We start from the raw sequence: 16,484 nt of genomic DNA on the forward strand, positions 1-16,484 counted from the left end.
TCCGGACGATTCTAAATCGCCAACCGAATACGTGTTTACATTAAACGGTGGAGCTGTCAGTTGGTGTAGTTCTGAACAAAGCGTTGTGGCGGGATCTACATGTGAAGCGGAGTACATAGCTGCTTCGGAAGCAGCAAACAAAGGAGTCTGGATGAAGGAGTTCATATCCGATCTAGGTGTCATACCTAGTGCATCGGGTCCAATGAAAATCTTTTGTGACAATACTGGTGCAATTGCCTTGGCAAAGGAATCCAGATTTCACAAGAGAACCAAGCACATCAAGAGACGCTTCAATTCCATCCGGGATCTAGTCCAGGTGGGAGACATAGAGATTTGCAAGATACATACGGATCTGAATGTTGCAGACCCATTGACTAAGCCTCTTCCACGAGCAAAACATGATCAGCACCAAAGCTCCATGGGTGTTAGAATCATTACTGTGTAATCTAGATTATTGACTCTAGTGCAAGTGGGAGACTGAACGAAATATGCCCTAGAGGCAATAATAATGTTATTATTTTATTTCCTTATATCATGATAAATGTTTATTATTCATGCTAGAATTGTATTATCCGGAAACATAATACTTGTGTGAATACATAGACAAACTAAAAGTCACTAGTATGCCTCTACTTGACTAGCTCATTAATCAAAGATGGTTATGTTTCCTAACCATAGACATGTGTTGTCATTTGATTAACGGGATCACGTTATTAGGAGAATGATGTGATTGACATGACCCATTACATTAGCTTAGCACCCGATCGTTTAGTATGTTGCTATTGCTTTCTTCATAACTTATACATGTTCCTATGACTATGAGATTATGCAACTCCCGTTTACCGGAGGAACACTTTGTGTGCTACCAAACGTCACAACGTAACTGGGTGATTATAAAGGTGCTCTACAGGTGTCTCCAAAGGTATATGTTGGGTTAGCGTATTTCGAGATTAGGATTTGTCACTCCGATTGTCGGAGAGGTATCTCTGGGCCCTCTCGGTAATGCACATCACCTAAGCCTTGCAAGCAATGCAACTAATTAGTTAGTTGCAAGATGATGTATTACAGAACGAGTAAAGAGACTTGCCGGCAACGAGATTGAACTAGGTATTGAGATACCGACGATCGAATCTCGGGCAAGTAACATACCGATGACAAAGGGAACAACGTATGTTGTTATGCGGTCTGATCGATAAAAGATCTTCGTAGAATATGTATGAACCAATATGAGCATCCAGGTTCCGCTATTGGTTATTGAACAGAGACGTGTCTCGGTCATGTCTACATTGTTCTCGAACTCGTAGGGTCCGCACGCTTAAGGTTTCGATGACAGTTATATTATGAGTTTATTAGTTTTGATGTACCGAAGTTAGTTCGGAGTCTCGAATATGATCACGGACATAACGAGGAGTCTCGAAATGGTCGAGACATAAAGATTGATATATTGGACGACTATATTTGGACACCGGAAGTGTTCCGGGAAAGTTTCGGATAAAACCAGAGTACCAGGGGGTTATCGGACCCCCTCGGGGGGTTAATGGGCCTCATGGGCCTAAAGTGGAGAAGAGGAGGGGCGGCTAGGGTAGGCCGCGCGCCCCCTCTCCCCCTAGTCCGAATTGGACAAGGAGGGAGGGGCAGCGCCCCCCCCCCTTTCCTTCCTCTCCTCTCTCCCTTCCTTCCCCCTCTCCAACTTGGACAAGGAAAAGGAGGGAGTCCTACTCCCGGTAGGAGTAGGATTCCTCCCTGGTGCGTCTCATCATGGCCGCCCGCCCCTCCCCCTTGCTCCTTTATATACGGGGGCAGGGGGGCACCTCTAGACATGACAATTTATCCTTGAGATCTCTTAGCCGTGTGCGGTGCCCCCCTCCACCATAATCCTCGATAATATTGTAGCAGTGCTTAGGCGAAGCCCTGCGACGGTAGAACATCAATATCGTCACCACGCCGTCGTGCTGACGGAACTCTTCCCCGACACTTTGCTTGATCGGAGTCCGGGGATCGTCATCGAGCTGAACGTGTGCTAGAACTCGGAGGTGCCGTAGTTTCGGTGCTTGATCGGTCGGGCCGTGAAGACGTACGACTACATCAACCGCGTTGTTATAACGCTTCCGCTTTCGGTCTACGAGGGTACGTGGACAACACTCTCCCCTCTTGTTGCTATGCATCACCATGATCTTGCGTGTGCATAGGAATTTTTTTGAAATTACTACGTTTCCCAACACCTTCCGCATGGACTGGTCCGAATTGGACTAGGGAAAGGGGGCACCCCCTTCCTTCCTTCTCCTTCTCCCTTCCCTTTTTCCTATTCCATGTGGGAGGTGGAATCCTACTAGGACTAAGGAGTCCTAGTAGGACTCCACACTTTGGGCGTGCCCTATGAGGGCCGACCTCCTCCTCCCTCCATCCTTTATATACGTGGCCAGGGGGCATCCCATAGACACACAAGTTGATCATTGATCTCTTAGCCGTGTGCGGTGCCCCCTGATACGTCCATTTTGCATCATGCTTTTATATCGATATTTATTGCATTATGGGCTGTTATTACGCATTATCTCACAATACTTATGCCTATTCTCTCTTATTTTACAAGGTTTACATGAAGAGGGAGAATGCCGGCAGCTGGGATTCTGGGCTGGAAAAGGAGCAAATATTAGAGACCTATTCTGCACAGCTCCAAAAGTCCTGAAACTTCACGAAAGTTATTTCCAGAATATATAAAAAATACTGAGCGAAGAAAGTTCCAGAGGGGGGCCAAACCTTGGCCACGAGGGTGGGGGGTGCCCCCTGCCTCGTGGGCCCCCTGGTGGCCCTCCGATGCCCATCTTTGGCTATATGGAGTCTTTTGTCCGAGAAAAATCATAAGGAAGCTTACGGGACGAAACTCCGCCGCCACGGGGCGGAACCAATCTAGGGCTTCGGCTGAGCTGTTCTGCCGGGGGAACTTCCCTCCGGGAGGGGGAAATCATCACCATTGTCATCACCATTGATTCTCTCATCGGGAGGGCGTCAATATCCATCAGCATCTTCACCAGCACCATCTCATCTCAAACCCTAGTTCATCTCTTGTATCCAATCTTTGTATCCAAACCTCAGATTGGTACCTGTGGGTTGCTAGTAGTGTTGATTACTCCTTGTAGTTGATGCTAGTTGGTTTACTTGGTGGAAGATCATATGTTCAGATCCATTATGCATATTAATACCCCTCTTATTATGAACATGAATATGCTTGGTGAGTAGTTATGTTTGTACCTGAGGACATGGGAGAAGTCTTGCTATTAGTAGTCATGTGAATTTGGTATTCGTTTGATATTTTGATGAGATGTATGTTGTCATCCCTCTAGTGGTGTCATGTGAACGTCGACTACATGACACTTCACCATTGTTTGGGACTAGAGGGAGGCATTGGGAAGTAATAAGTAGATGATGGGTTGCTAGAGTGACAGAAGCTTAAACCCTAGTTTATGTGTTGCTTCGTAAGGGGCTGATTTGGATCCATATGTTTCATGCTATGGTTAGGTTTACCTTAATACTTCTGTTGTAGTTGCGGATGCTTGCAATAGGGGTTAATCATAAGTGGGATGCTTGTCCAAGTAAGGACGGTATCCAAGCACCGGTCCACCCACATATCAAATTATCAAAGTACCGAACGCGAATTATATGATCGTGATGAAAACTAGCTTGACGATAATTCCCATGTGTCCTCGGGAGCGCTTTCCTTCATATAAGAGTTTGTCCAGGCTTGTCCTTTGCTACAAAAGGATTGGGCCATCTTGCTGCACCTTATTTACTTTTATTACTTGCTACTTATTACAAATTACCTTATCACAAAACTATCTGTTACCGATAATTTCAGTGCTTGCAGAGAATACCTTGTTGAAAACCGCTTATCATTTCCTTCTACTCCTCGTTGGGTTCGACACTCTTACTTATCAAAAAGGCTATGATAGATCCCCTACACTTGTGGGTCATCAAGACTCTTTTCTGGCGCCGTTGCCGGGGAGTGAAGTGCCTTTGATAGGTGGAATTTGGTAAGGAAAAATTTATATAGTGTGCTGAAATTTACTGTCACTTGTTACTATGGAACATAATCCTTTGAGGGGTTTGTTCGAGGTATCTTCACCTTGTACGGAACCAAAATTAGTTACCCCTCAACCTACTGAACCTACTGAAAATGTTTACTTTGAAATCCCTTCGGGTATGATAGAGAAACTGCTAGCTAATCCTTTTGCAGGAGATGGAACATCGCATCCCGATTTGCACTTAATCTATCTGGATGAAGTTTGTGGATTATTTAAGCTTGCAGGTATGCCCGATGATGTTATCAAGAAGAAGGTCTTCCCTTTATCTTTGAAGGGAGATGCATTGACATGGTATAGTCTATGTGATGATATGGGATCATGGGACTATAAGCGATTGAAATTGGATTTTCACCAGAAGTTTTATCCTATGCATCTTGTTCATCATGATCGTAATTATATATATAATTTTTGGCCTCGTGAAGGAGAAAGCATCTCTCAAGCTTGGGGGAGGCTTAAGTCAATGTTATATTCATGCCCCAATCATGAGCTCTCAAGAGAAATGATTATTCAAAATTTTATGCTCGGCTTTCTGACAACAATCGCTCCATGCTCGATACTTCTTGTACTGGTTCTTTTATGATGAAGACTATTGAATTCAGATGGGATTTCTTGGAGAGGATTAAACGCAACTCTGAATATTGGGATCTCGACGAAGGTAAGGAGTCAGGTATGACACCTAAGTTTGATTGTGTTAAATCTTTTATGGATACTGATGTTTTCCGTGAGTTTAGCACTAAATATGGACTTGACTCTGAGATAGTATCTTCTTTCTATGAATATTTTGCTACTCATGTTGATCTCCCTAAGGAGAAGTGGTTTAAATATAATCCTCCCATTGAAACAAAAGTAGTTGCACCTATTAAAGTTGAAGAAAAAACTATCACTTATGATGATCGCGTTGTTCCCACTGCTTATCTTGAGAAACCACCTTTCCCTGTTAGAATTAAGGATCATGCTAAAGCTTTAACTGTAGTCAACAAGAGTAATATTAGGACACACAAACCTCCTGAGCAAATTAAAGTTGAACCTAATATTGCTATGGTTAAAGATCTCTTGGCCGATAATATTGATGGGCATGTTATTTATTTCTGTGAAGAAACTACTAGAATTGCTAAGCCTGGTGCTAAGGATAAACATAGACCTGTTATAGGCATGCTTGTTATTTCTGTTAAAATAGGAGATCATTGTTATCATGCCTTATGTGATATGGGTGCTAGTGCTAGTGCAATACCTCATACCTTATACAAAGAAATTATGCATGATATTGCACCTGCTGAGATAGAACATATCGATGTTACAATTAAGCTTGCCAATAGAGATACTATTTCACCGATTGAGATTGTTAGAGATGTTGAAGTCTTGTGTGGGAAGGTTAAATATCCTGCTGATTTTCTTGTTCTTGGTTCCCCACAAGATAGCTTTTGTCCCATTATATTTGGTAGACCCTTCTTAAATACTGGTAATGCTAGGATAGACTGCGAAAAGGATATTGTTACTATTGGTATGGGTGATATGTCTCATGAGTTTAACTTCTCTAAATTTTGTAGACAACCTCGTGATGAGGAATTACCTAGTAAGGATGAAATTATTGGTCTTGCTTCTATTGATGTGCCTCCTAATGATCCTTTAGAACAATATTTGCTCGACCATGAAAATGATATGTTCATGAATGAAAGAAGGGAAATAGATGAAGTATTCTTTAAACATGGACCTATTCTGAAACACAACTTGCCTATTGAAATCCTAGGGGATCCTCCTCCACCCAAGGGTGATCCCGTGTTTGAGCTTAAACCGTTACCTGATACTCTTAAATATGCTTATCTTGATGAAATGAAGATATATCATGTTATTATTAGTGCTAACCTTTCAGAGCATGAAGAAACTAAATTATTGAAAACTCTAAAGAAACACTGTGCTGCTATTGGATATACTCTTGATGATCTTAAGGGCATTAGTCCCACTCTATGTCAACACAAAATAAATTTGGAAAAAGATGCCAAACCAGTTATTGATCACCAACGATGGCTAAATCATACGATGAAAGAAGTGGTAAGAAAGGAAATATTAAAACTCCTTGAGGCAGGTATAATTTATCCCTTTGCTGATAGTCAGTGGGTAAGTCCTGTCCATTGTGTCCCTAAGAAGGGAGGTATTACTGTTGTTCCTAACGATAAAGATGAATTGATCCCACAAAGAATTATTACAGGTTATTGGATGGTAATTGATTTCTGTAAATTAAATAAAGCTACTAAAATATCATTACCCTTTGCCTTTTATTGATCAAATGCTAGAAAGATTATCCAAACATATAATTTTTGCTTTCTACATGGTTACTCTGGTTTCTCTCAAATACCTGTGTCAGCTGATGATCAAGCAAAGACCACTTTTAGTTGCCCTTTCGGTACCTTTGCTTATAGACGTATGCCTTTTGGTTTATGTAATGCACATGCTACCTTTCAAAGATGCATGATGGCTATATTATCTGACTTTTGTGAAAAGATTTGCGAGGTTTTCATGGATGATTGCTCAGTTTATGGATCCTCTTTTGAGGATTGTTTGGGCAACCTTGATCGAGTTTTCCAGAGATGTGAAAAAACTAATCTTGTCTTGAATTGGGAGAAGTGCCACTTTATGGTTAATGAAGGAATTGTCTTGGGGCATAAAATTTCTGAAAGAGGTATTGAAGTGGATAAAGCTAAAGTTGATGCTATTGAAAAGATGCCATGTCCCAAGGACATCAAAGGTATAAGAAGTTTCCTTGGTCATGCCGGTTTCTATAGGAGGTTCATTAAGGACTTCTCAAAAATTTCTCAGCCTCTGACTAATCTATTACAAAAATATATTCCTTTTGTCTTTGATGATGATTGTGTAGAAGCATCTGAAATAATTAAGAAAGCATTAATTTCTGCACCTATTGTTCAGCCACCTGATTGGAATTTACCCTTTGAAATTATGTGTGATGCTAGTGATTATGCTGTAGGGGTTGTTCTAGGACAAAGAGTTGATAAGAAATTGAATGCTATACGGTATGCTAGTAAAACTCTAGACAATGCCTAGAGAAATTATGCTACTACTGAAAAGGAATTCTTAGCAGTTATATTTTCTTGTGATAAGTTCAGACCTTATATTGTTGATTCTAAAGTAACTATTCACACTGATCATGCTGCTATTAAATATCTTATGGAAAATAAAGATGCTAAACCTAGACTTATTAGATGGGTTCTCTTGCTACAAGAATTTGATTTGCATATTATTGATAGGAAGGGAGTTGATAACCCCGTTGCAGACAACTTGTCTAGGTTAGAGAATGTTCTTGATGACCCACTACCTATTGATGATAGCTTTCCTGATGAATAATTAAATGTCATGAATGCTTCTCGTACTGCTCCGTGGTATCCTGATTATGCTAATTACATTGTTGCTAAATTTATACCACCTAGTTTCACATACCAGCAAAAGAAAAAGTTTTTCTATGATTTAAGACATTACTTCTGGGATGACCCACATCTTTATAAAGAAGGAGTAGATGGTATTATTAGACGTTGTGTACCTGAGCATGAACAGGAACATATCCTACGCAAGTGCCACTCCGAAGCTTATGGAGGACACCATGCTAGAGATAGAACTGCACACAAGGTATTGCAATCCGGTTTTTATTGGCATACTCTCTTCAAAGATGCCCGTAAGTTTGTCTTATCTTGTGATGAATGTCAAAGAATTGGTAATATTAGTAGACGTCAAGAAATGCCTATGAATTATTCACTTGTTATTGAACCATTTGATGTTTGGGGCTTTGATTATATGGGACCTTTTCCTTCCTCTAATGGGTATACACATATTTTAGTTGCTGTTGATTACGTTACTAAGTGGGTAGAGGCTATTCCAACTAGTAGTGATGATCATAACACCTCTATTAAGATGCTTAAAGAAGTTATTTTTCCGAGGTTTGGAGTCCCTAGATATTTAATGACTGATGGTGGTTCAAATTTTATTCATGGTGCCTTTCGTAAAATGCTTTCTAAGTATGATGTTAGTCATAGGTTGCATCTCCATATCACCCACAGTCTAGTGGTCAAGTAGAATTAAGTAATAGAGAGCTCAAATTAATTTTGCAAAAGACTGTTAACAGATCTAGAAAGAATTGGTCCAAGAAACTTGATGATGCATTATGGGCTTATAGAACTACATATAAAAATCCTATGGGTATGTCTCCGTATAAAATGGTTTATGGCAAAGCATGTCACTTACCTCTTGAGCTAGAACATAAGGCATATTGGGCCATTAAAGAGCTCAATCATGATTTCAAACTTGTTGGTGAGAAGAGGTTATTTGACGAATGGAGAACCCAGGCCTATGAGAATGCCAAGCTGTTTAAAGAAAAAAAAATTAAAAGATGGCATGACAAAAGGATACAAAAGCATGAGTTCAATGTAGGTGATTATGTATTGCTATACAACTCTCGTTTAAGATTTTTTGCAGGCAAACTTTTCTCTAAATGTGAAGGCCCTTGCGTCATCGAGGAGGTCTATCGTTCCGGTGCCATAAAAATCAACAACTTCGAAGGCACAAATCCGAAGGTGGTGAACGGTCAAAGAATCGAACATTATATCTCAGGTAATCCCATAAATGTTGAAACTAATATTATTGAAACTGTAACCCTGGAGGAATACATAAGGGGCACTTTCCGGAACATTTCAGACTCCGAAAAGGAATAGGTACGTGGTACGATAAGTAAACCGACTCCAAAACAGTTCTAATGGCAAAATTTCTTCGTTTTGGAATATTTAAGAAAATAGGAAAATAAGAAGCAGACCGGAAAGGACACGAGGCTTCCACGAGGGTGGAGGGCGCTCCCCTTTCCTCATGGGCACCTCGCGTGCTCTCTGGACTCTGTTTTCTTACACGATACTTCTTTTGGTCGGTAAAAATCCATTATATAATCCCCCGAGGGTTTTGACCTCTGTATCACGCAATTATCCCCTGTTCTTGTTTCGAGTTGTTTCTGCCGCAGATTAGCGCAAGATGTCTTCTCAAGAGTCGGTCGGGGAGAGTCCGGTGTCTCATCCGACACCAGGTCCAGGGGTAAACATCGATGCATATCACTTTGGGCCCTCAACGGAGGATGAGATGGAAGCTGACTTGAAAAGGATAGATGCCATGGAGGAGGACCAAGAAGTTACTTCTCGTTTCCTGGCAGGATTCACGATAGGGGAACTATAGAGCTCACTATTCCAAACTCAGTCATCCCTTCTAATGTTAGATTTCTTTCTTATGAAAACATGAAAAAGAGTGTTACTTGTTCTCCCGCAGCTATGCAATATCCTTGGGTGAAAGGAGCTTTAGCCGTCACGGGCAAGCTTCGCAAGGAAATAATGGGCCTCAAGCAGCAAGTCAATAAGCTTGAAGAAGAGAATCTTATCTTGAGGGGCATCATCGCCAAGAATATCACATCACCACCCCCGAAGAAGGAGACATAAACACATGGGTATGGGCACTCCCCTTTGCAACTGCCAAGCTTGGGGGAGTGCCCCGGTATCGTATCACCATCACTTTTATCTTCACCATTTTTCTTAGTTCGATCCTTTTGATAATATCTTGATCTAGTAGAATAAAGTTTTAGTGTGATCTAGTTGTGAGTTTTGCTTTATGATCCTTCTATGTAATCGAGTCCGTGAGTTATATATAATAAAGATTAGTGTTGAGTCAAGGGCTTTATTATTTTGCTATGATCTCGAGGGAATAAAATAAAAGAGAATAAATAAAAAGAAACAAAGAGATCATATGGATCTTATGGAGAGTAATGAGCTCACATATAAAGAGTATGATGAATAAAAGTTGTTGAGAGTTGACAAACATAGTTTTGGTCATTGTTGCAATTAATAGGAAGTAATAAAGAAAGAGAGGTTCACATATAAATATACTATCTTGGACATCTTTTATGATTGTGAGCACTCATTAAAGTATGACATGCTAAGAGTTGATGTTGGACAAGGAAGACAATGTAATAGGTTATGTTTTCTTACATATGAGATAAATTATATTGTCATAGATCATCCAACATGTTGAGCTTGGCTTTCCCTCTCATGCTAGCCAATTTCTTTGCACCAAGTAGAAATACTACTTGTGCTTCCAAATATCCTTAAAACCCAGTTTTGCCATGAGAGTCCACCATACCTACCTATGGATTGAGTAAGATCCTTCAAGTAAGTTTTCATCGGTGCAAGCAATAAAAATTGCTCTCTAAATATGTATGACTTATTAATGTGGAGAAAATAAGCTTTATACGATCTTGTGATATGGAAGAAATAAAAGTGACGGACTGCATAATAAAGGTCCATATCACAAGTGGCAATATAAAGTGACGTTCTTTTGCATTAAGATTTCGTGCATCCAACCATAAAAGCGCATGACAACCTCTGCTTCCCTCTGCGAAGGGCCTATCTTTTATTTTTATCTTCTACCTTATATAAGAGTCATGGTGATCTACACCTTTCCTTTTACATTTTATCCTTTAGCAAGCGCAATGTGTTGGAAAGATCCAGATATATAGCTAATCGGATGTGAGTTTTCATGAACTATTATGGTTGACATTACCCTTGAGGTAAAACATTGGGAGGCAAAACTATAAGCCCCTATATTTCTCCGTGTCCGATTAAAACTCCATACACGTAAATATTGTGTGACTGTTAGCAATTGTGAAAGATTAAATGATAGTTGAGTATGTGGACTTGCTGAAAAGCTCTTACATTGACTCTTTCCTATGTTATGATAAATTGCAATTGCCTCAATGACTGAGATTAGAGTTTGTTGGTTCTCAATAAAGTTTATGATTCATACCTGAAATTGTGATTGAATTGTTACTTTAGCATAAGAGATCATATGACAATATATATATATTGTTGTTCTAAGAATGATCATGATGCCCTCATGTCCGTATTTTATTTTATCGACACCTCTATCTCTAAACATGTGGACATATTTTTCAATTTCGGCTTTCGCTTGAGGACAAGTGAGGTCTAAGCTTGGGGGAGTTGATACGTCCATTTTGCATCATGCTTTTATATTGATATTTATTGCATTATGGGTTGTTATTACACATTATGTCACAATACTTATGCCTATTCTCTCTTATTTTCAAGGTTTACATGAAGAGGGAGAATGCCGGCAGCTGGGATTCTGGGCTGGAAAAGGAGCAAATATTAGAGACCTATTCTACACAGTTCCAAAAGTCTTGAAACTTCACAGAAGTTATTTCCAGAATATATAAAAAATACTGAGCAAAGAAAGTTCCAGGGGGGGCACACCCTGGCCACGAGGGTGGGGGCACGCCCCCTGCCTCGTGGCCCCCCTGGTGGCCCTCTGATGCCCATCTTTGGCTATATGGAGTCTTTCGTCCGATAAAAAATGATAAGGAAGCTTACGAGACAAAACTCCGCCGCCATGAGGCGGAACCTTGGCGGAACCAATCTAGGGCTCCGACGGAGCTGTTCTGTCGGGGTAACTTCCCTCCGGGAGGGGGAAAACATCACCATCATCATCACCAATGATCCTCTCATCGGGAGGGGGTCAATCTCCATCAACATCTTCACCATCACCATCTCATCTCAAACCCTAGTTCATCTCTTGTATCCAATCTTTGTATCCAAACCTCAGATTGGTACCTGTGGGTTGCTAGTAGTGTTGATTACTCCTTGTAGTTGATGCTAGTTGGTTTACTTGGTGGAAGATCATATGTTCAGATCCATTATGCATATTAATACCCCTCTTATTATGAGTAGTTACGTTTGTTCTTGAGGACATGAGAGAAGTCTTGCTATTAGTAGTCATGTGAATTTGGTATTCGTTTAATATTTTGATGAGATGTATGTTGCCATCCCTCTAGTGGTGTCATGTGAACGTCGACTACATGACACTTCACCATTGTTTGGGCCTTGTGACGCCCCTGATTTGACCGTACACTAATCATACACGCAAATGTGTACGATCAAGATCAAGGACTCATGAGAAGATATCACAGCACAACTCTACAAATAAAATAAGTCATACAAGCATCATATTACAAGCCAGGGGCCTCGAGGGCTCGAATACAAGAGCTCGATCATAGATGAGTCAGCGGAAGCAACAATATCTGAGTACAGACATAAGTAAACAAATTTGCCTCAAGAAGGCTAGCACAAACTGGGATACATATCGAAAGAGGCGCATGCCTCCTGCCTGGGATCCTCCTAAACTACTCCTGGTCGCCGTCAGCGGCCTGCACGTAGTAGTAGGCACCTCCAGTGTAGTACGAGTCATCGTCGACGGTGGCGTATGGCTCCTGGACTCAAGGTTGTCAGAATCGCGATTCTGTTATACGATTCTAAGACTCTACGATCCAAACTAACCCCTATGATTCTATGATTTTAGTTCTTAGAATCTACGTTTCTACGATCCTGATAGTGAAGATTCTACGATTTGCGATCCTACCATCGAGGCTCCGATCCGATTCAAAATCGTGATTCTGACAACCTTGCCTGGACTCCATCGTCTGGTCGCAACAATCGGGTATAGAAAGGGGAAAAGGGGGAAGCAAAGCAACCGTGAGTACTCATCCAAAGTACTCGCAAGCAAGGAGCTACACTACATATGCATTGGTATCAATGAAAGGGGGTAGTATATGTGGATTGAACTGCAAAATGACGGAATAAGAGGGGGATAGCTAGTCATGTCGAAGACTATGCTTCTGGCCGCCTCCGTCTTGCAGCATTTAGAAGAGAGTAGATGGTAAGTTCACCAAGTATCATCGCATAGCATAAACCTACCCGGTGATCCTCCCCTCGTCGCCCTGTGAGAGAGCGATCACCGGTTGTATCTGGCACTTGGAAGGGTGTGTTTTATTAAGTATCTGGTTCTAGTTGTCATAAGGTCAAGGTACAACTCCGGGTCGTCCTTTTACCGAGGGACGCGGCTATTCGAATAGATAAACTTCCCTGCAGGGGTGCACCACATTTCCCAACACGCTCGATCCCCTTTGGCCGGACACACTTTCCTGGGTCATGCCTGGCCTCGGAAGATCAACACGTCACAGCCCTACCTAGGCACAACAGAGAGGTCAGCACGCCGGTCTAACTCCTATGGCGCAGGGGTCTGGGCCCATCGCCCATTGCACACCTGCATGTTGCGTGGGCGGCCCGAAGCAAGCCTAGCCTCCCTAATACAAGAGCAGGCGTTCCAGTCCAATCCGACGCGCGCCGCTCAGTCGCTGACGTCATTAAGGCTTGGGCTGATACCACGACGTCGAGTGCCCATAATTGTTCTCGTGTAGTTGGTTAGTGTGTATAGGCCAATGGCCAGACTCACATCAAATACCCAGATCTCGTTAAGCGTGTTAATTGAATTAACTGCGGACGCCGACCAGGGCCACGCCCACCTCTCTCCTAGGCGGTGTCAACCTGCCATGTCGCTCCGCCACAAAGATCCACTCAAAGGGCCATCGGGACAAACGTCCTTTCGGACCCAATCCGTGAATCACTCGCAGGTACTCTACGAGCCGACCCGACTTTAGTCACCACAAGTATCATATATTATGTATATAAATATATACCCATGATCACCTCCCGAGTGATCATGGCCCGATAGTATAACATGGCAGACAGACAAAAATGTAGGGCCACTGATGATAAACTAGCATCCTATACTAAGCATTTAGGATTGCAGGTAAGGTATCAATAACTGTAGCAACAATGACATGCTATGCATCAGGATAGGATTAACGGAAAGCAGTAACATGCTACACTACTCTAATGCAAGCAGTAGAGAGAAGAATAGGCGATATCTGGTGATCAAGGGGGGGGGGCTTGCCTGGTTGCTCAGACGAGAAGGAGGGGTCGTCGGTGACGTAGTCAATCACAGTGGCATCGGCAGCCATCACGGGGTCTACCGAAGAGAAGAGGGGGAGAAACAGTAAATACATACAAATCAAGAGCATAACAGGACAGCATGCAGAGCTAGACATGCTCTAACGTTGTGCTACACGCTACCGGAGAAGGGGGATAACATCCGGGAATGCTTTCCCGAAGTTTGGCATTTTTGGACAGACGAACTAGAGGGGAAAGGTTGCATGTCCGCTATGATAGGGACATGCGGCGGACGAACTGACCGCGTATTCGAATTCGTCTCGTCGTTCTGAGCAACTTTCATGTATAACACTTTTCATCCGAGTTACGGATTATTTTATATTATTTTTGAATGATTTACTAATATTCTAGAATTTCTGGAATTTATTATATTTAATTAATTCAAATTTATATAGCTAAATGCTAGGGGTACCCAGAAATGTACCCAACAATATGTATAAGAGGGTGACAGTGGGTCCAGGGGGGTCCCAGTTGACCAGTCAAAGTTTGACTGGTCAATAGGGGATGGGGTCCCCGTGTCATAGACTAGGTTTAATTAATTAATTCCAGTTTTAGCTAATCCAGTGATTAGGCTAATTAAGTAATTATATTAATTAAACAAATTAATTAAGTTAATTATATATTTATTATTTATTATAAATATATATATATTTATTTAAAAATCTTTTTTACAGAGAAAGGCGTGGGCCCCACTGGGCAGTGGCCCAAAGGCCACGGGCTGGGAGCGTTCGCCCTGCCCGCACACGTCTAGTGGACGGCGAGGCGAGGCCATGGCCAGCCACGGCCGGCCGGAGCAAGAGGATGGGAGTGCGGCCTCCGGCGCGGACGCGCGCACACGCGGCGTGGCTGGACGGGGAGGGCTTGGAGCGCGGGGGGGAGAGACAGCGACGTGGTGGATGCAGTCGTCGGGCGCGGGGGCGGAGTGGCGCGCAGCGGCGACAGGGCGGCGGACAGGGGCGAGGCGCCGCAAGCGGAGCGGCGGGACGAGGAGCAGTAGGCAAGAGGGGCGTGGCCCGGGCGGTCGCGGCATGGGCGAGCGGGGAACTGGCTGTGGTCGGGCGCAGCGCAGAGGGCGCCGCTGACGCCAGGCAGGGCGGCCGGCAGCAGCGAAGACAGCGGCGGTAGCGACAGGTAGCAAGGCAGGGGCTAGCGGCAACAACAAATAGAGCAGCAGCAGTGGCGCCTAGGAGTAGTAGCACGCACTGGCCAGCAGCAGAAAGGGGTAGTAGCAGTAGCTCATAGCGAGCACGCACGCACATACGTACGCGTTCGTCCGAGATCGGGCACGACAGTGAGTCAGTGAAGGCGACCTACAGCGTCCAAATCAAACGGGAAAAGGGGATCCGAGGGAGGATCTCACTGAGAGGCACAAGAAGGCCCGGTGATGGCTTTGTAGCGCAGCGAGGTGGCAGATCGAGGCAGAAATCGACAACCGTAGAAGGAAGAAGATGATCTCGATCCCGTCGTTCGGCGGCGTCCCGACTCGATCTGGACCTTGAAGACGACGTGGAAGACAACGGGGAAGCCGGGGGACACACTATCTTGGCGCGGGGATGACGGTGGTCGCGACAATGACGACGGCGAGTGCGGTCACTGCACGAGCTCCGAGCTCGTTTCCGAGCCGAGGAAGAGTGGGTGCGATGGGGAACGGGAGGGAATCGGATGAGCACACGCTAGGATTTTCGAGGGACTTATTTGTAGGTTCAGAGGGGCAACGTGGAGGCCATCAATGGCCAAGGCGCCATGGATGTGTGACACGCACTCCCTCTGTCTCCTGTAGCGGGAGGTGGAGGAAAAGCCAGTTGGGCTGGGCTGAAAGCACTATGGTCATCAATGACCCAGTTGCACAGCAGTTTAGTAAGGCCATTTTCTATTTTCCCCTTTTATGTATTTCAGTTAGCCACTTTTCGTATTTTTTTGAGTGAAAAAAATGAATTTAGTCAAACTTGAAATTTGGCACACACTTCAAAAACAACATTGTGGTGTCGCATAAAAAGTTTTAGAGCCAACAGAATTGTTCAAGCATTTTTAGAAATTGAATAGGTCAATTAATATGCTACTGGGTCACTTTATATTTTCCTAGGGATTAAAGGGAGAGCCAAATGATGTTGGTTGCCACGTGATAATAAGTTAGTGAATATTTGCAACCCAACAAACATTTTTGTTTTGACTTTTGAAAACTTTATTTGTTTGACTTAACTTTAAATTTGAAATTTGAACTGGGTCTCGAACCAATGCGAGTTTAGCAACAGTAATCGTGGTGACGTGGCACCATTAGCAAAGGAATAATGTAGCTTAATTATCCGGGTGTTACAAATCTCCTCCACTAAAAGAAATCTTGTCTCGAGATTTAAGGGGTGGAGTAAGGGGGGAAACTCGGGAAGGACGGAGCTCAACACAAGATAGGTACCTCAACATGGCATAGAGGCATCTCTCGAGTTGAAATTCAAGAAAGTCATCAAGAGCAAGGCTGGAAGGTGCCATAAGAAGCTTCAAGCGGATGGACAAT

The sequence above is a fragment of the Triticum aestivum genome, chromosome 1A (genome assembly GCF_018294505.1).
Source record: "Triticum aestivum cultivar Chinese Spring chromosome 1A, IWGSC CS RefSeq v2.1, whole genome shotgun sequence".
NCBI lineage: Eukaryota > Viridiplantae > Streptophyta > Magnoliopsida > Poales > Poaceae > Triticum > Triticum aestivum.